This window comes from Lygodium microphyllum, chromosome 23, assembly GCF_053477565.2.
Source record: "Lygodium microphyllum isolate KBCC chromosome 23, Lygodium_microphyllum_v1.1.10, whole genome shotgun sequence".
Taxonomy (NCBI): Eukaryota; Viridiplantae; Streptophyta; class Polypodiopsida; order Schizaeales; family Lygodiaceae; genus Lygodium; species Lygodium microphyllum.
In genome coordinates, this window is record NC_141157.1 from 44,422,589 (window position 1) to 44,425,787 (window position 3,199).

Genomic DNA, 3,199 nt, shown 5'->3' on the forward strand with positions numbered 1-3,199 from the left:
TGCAGTCTTGGTCTTTGTTTATTTGCAAGCTTGTTTGGTTATGTGCACAAATAATTTATGTATTATAAAATACTTCAAAAATGGAAGTATCACATGTGAACTGTACTTTACTCGCTGAATAAAGTCATCAAGTGAAGTTGTCTCTATTTTCTATTGGTTTGTGTATCAGTGATTTAATCAAGATGAGGATGTAGCCATGTACAATAATAAGAGAGAGAGCTTCATATACCTAAGCATAACACAATAATAAGCCAGAGGTTCATAGACCTAACTAAGCATCACGGAAACCACAATGCAATGGGTGCCATCAATCAAGTCTATGCAAGCGCCATGCAAAAAATGGAAAGGACCATGAGAATGGGAAGTTGAATTAGCGACAATAATAGTTCAATAGTGACAAGGAGGGTGCAGTGGTGTGGTGCAAGATCCTGTCGAAAATAATAATCTCGGATTCATGTATGTATGAAACAGTCACCTGATCTGATTTTGGCCGACACATTCACTCGGAAGTATTTCTTTCTACAGAGGGTGATTGCAGGTCAATAACCATTAAAATACAATTGCAGAGCTCGGAAGGATACCCAATCCCAATTTTATGGGAGGCAATTCATGAGGCTACCGATAACGGGTTTCCTAATTTAGGCACAATTATATTTTCTTTTAACAAGCATCAGGACCTTACGGAAGATACAGAGCATAGCTCCAAGCATGTACAGCGAATACGTATTCACAATCCAGGATACAGGCAACAAGGAGATAGTGGGTATCATTGAAGCTCACAAATTTGTTCATGGAGCCCTTTGATTTTGCCAAGTTTGTGCAAGATCCGAAAAAAATCAGAAGGAAAGTACCCAGATGATCATATAACTGTACATTTTCTCCTCTCTGATCTCCCCGGCAAGTGCAAAACCCTAGGACTACTTGTCCAATGGGCTATTGAGAACCTTCTGCAGCCCGCATCCTGTGTATGGCCCAGCATTGTCTTGTCCAACGCCAAGGTAATTCAAGAACGTGAGATAGTGGGAGATGCGGTCAATCATCCTGGTGTCATGCCCACATTCCACAAACCCATTCAGGATGTCGATGGTCATCCCGAAGCCAGGGTAGCGCAGGTTGGACGTGTCCTCCTTACCAGGAGCCCATTTCCCAACCATCACTTCATGGCAGGACGGCTGCTTCTCTTCCATGGGGGTCATCCACCTCCAAATGGCGGTCTGGAAAGCGATTGTGGCATTGGATGCAACCAAGTCTGGGCGATGCAGAAGATCGAGCTTCAGGTACTTGCCCGCTTCTCCATAGTTGTAGTTATAGTGGAGCGGCAAGGCCCCCCGTCCATGGTAGCTGACACCAGGGCCACACGGATACAGAAAGCTCTTTTCGCAATACAGGCTATCAGGGCTTAATTCTTCTTTGTAGCACAAGCCCCATGCAAATGGGCCTTTCTGGGCCATCGACCAACCACCTGCCATAACAGAACTCATTGCTCACAGAAATAGACCATGATTCCATCAAAGCACATAACTGTTCAAGGAAAAATCCACTAATAAGGTGATGATAAGGATGATGCCATTAGCAACAAGGATCACGGCAACTGGAACAGTGCAGCTTTCCTTGCAATTAGTAGCATGGTCAATGAGACAAAGCGGTGATGATCATTTGAGACTGGGAGGTGTGATCAACGTCCTGCTTCTCCCCTAACCATTTTTAATCTGGCAACAGAAGTGTTTCACAAATCCAAACCATCCAACTTGTGATGGTCAGAGTAGATATCAGAAGAAAGGCTTTTGACATAGAGCATGTAAGGCATTTCATCACTTGAAATGTTTGAGTCGCTTGTGCTTCTAGAGCCTTATGATGAGCAATAATCTTTGCAGGAGTCATGAGAAATCAGACTTGTTTTGAGAAACGGCACTGATGAGGGACAAGGAGATATTACAGATCTTTGACTCCTCAGAATTAATTTACTTCAAATCAGACATCCTGTCTCATTTCAGCCTTGCTTCTGTCATCCGGATTCTTATGTACTACTGTGTAGCTTGGATGGGTGTAGAAGCCACATGTGTGTACACATAACAGAGCAGACTCCAAATTGAAGGAGAGAGTGTACGACGACTTACAGGTGGTTTCATGCGCAACATGGGCGAAGAAGGCAGCAAGCTCTATTTTCTGCATAATGTCACCACCCGTGGTACAGAACCCCAAGGGCTCGAACATTTTCGCTGCTGTTAGGAAAGAATGGTAGTCCCAGAAACCTGGGGCATGAGTGATGGGCTGATTCCTTTGAGGGAAGAGCATCAGGGCTGAATATCTGTGCACATGTCTTATTTGACATGCACTTCTTGCCCTCTGTGCACACGGCATTGAAGGCAGTAGCCATTGGCAGAGATGCATACATCAGAAGCGCAGCACCGAGCAGTAAAAGCCAGCCCCATGAGCACTTCATTCTGCTTTCCCAAAATGCTGACATTGTTGCAAAATTAGGAAATGCTGGCAGTTAAGTATTTTTACAAATTATTCTACATGTTCAAAGAAAATAAAGGAAGGGGGTGGGGGATGAAGAATCATGTGTGATGAAACTACAGAAAAAGATTCCATGATTTAATTCTCATGAATGCATCTAAGAGAAGGATTGTGGCTGCAGTTAGATTAGGAAATGCAGGCAGTCAGTTCAGAACAAGTACATCAGATAACAAAACAAAGAATGAGAAACTCAGGGCAATTCACTGAATTAGGGACTGACACGGAAAGCTGCATAAAATAGTCCATAGAATGCATCCTCTTTTACAAATGCAGCGACTTCAGCCAAGAAGGAGATGCATGATCACATACCTCGGATGCCGAAATCCTAAAAAGACTGCACAGCTCGATGGAGAAGGTGCAACACAAGCAGAATTAAGCAGGAAATATCCTAAACAATGCACAGCTGCAATGGAGGAGGTGCAGCCCTACTGGTTTAATTTAAGTATGGAGAAGCAAATGGATGGAAGAGATGATTGCATACATACCTGCATTCAGCTTCCCCTGTCTCGATCTGTGTGGTTGCAAGAGTGAGATGCAAGGGATGAAGGAGGGGGTCCTCCAATCGATGAAATATACTTCCTACCATGCACCGAGTACACCCCCTCCCCTAACTACTGCTTCTATTACATAAACTCTCACTACGACCGGTATCATCAATAATGAGACCACAGGAACATGA

The 3,199-nt window shown here is 43.8% G+C and overlaps 1 pseudogene across 1 annotated transcript; it reads right to left on the reverse strand.

Moving 5' to 3' along the window:
• Window positions 1-411: 411 nt before the first annotated feature.
• LOC148016120 (chitinase-like protein 1) lies at window positions 412-2,818 on the reverse strand (annotated as a pseudogene). Its single transcript, XR_015688168.1, has 2 exons — window positions 2,118-2,818; window positions 412-1,462 (listed from the first exon to the last, which is right to left on the reverse strand). The product of XR_015688168.1 is annotated as a chitinase-like protein 1 (transcript).
• Window positions 2,819-3,199: the final 381 nt, after the last annotated feature.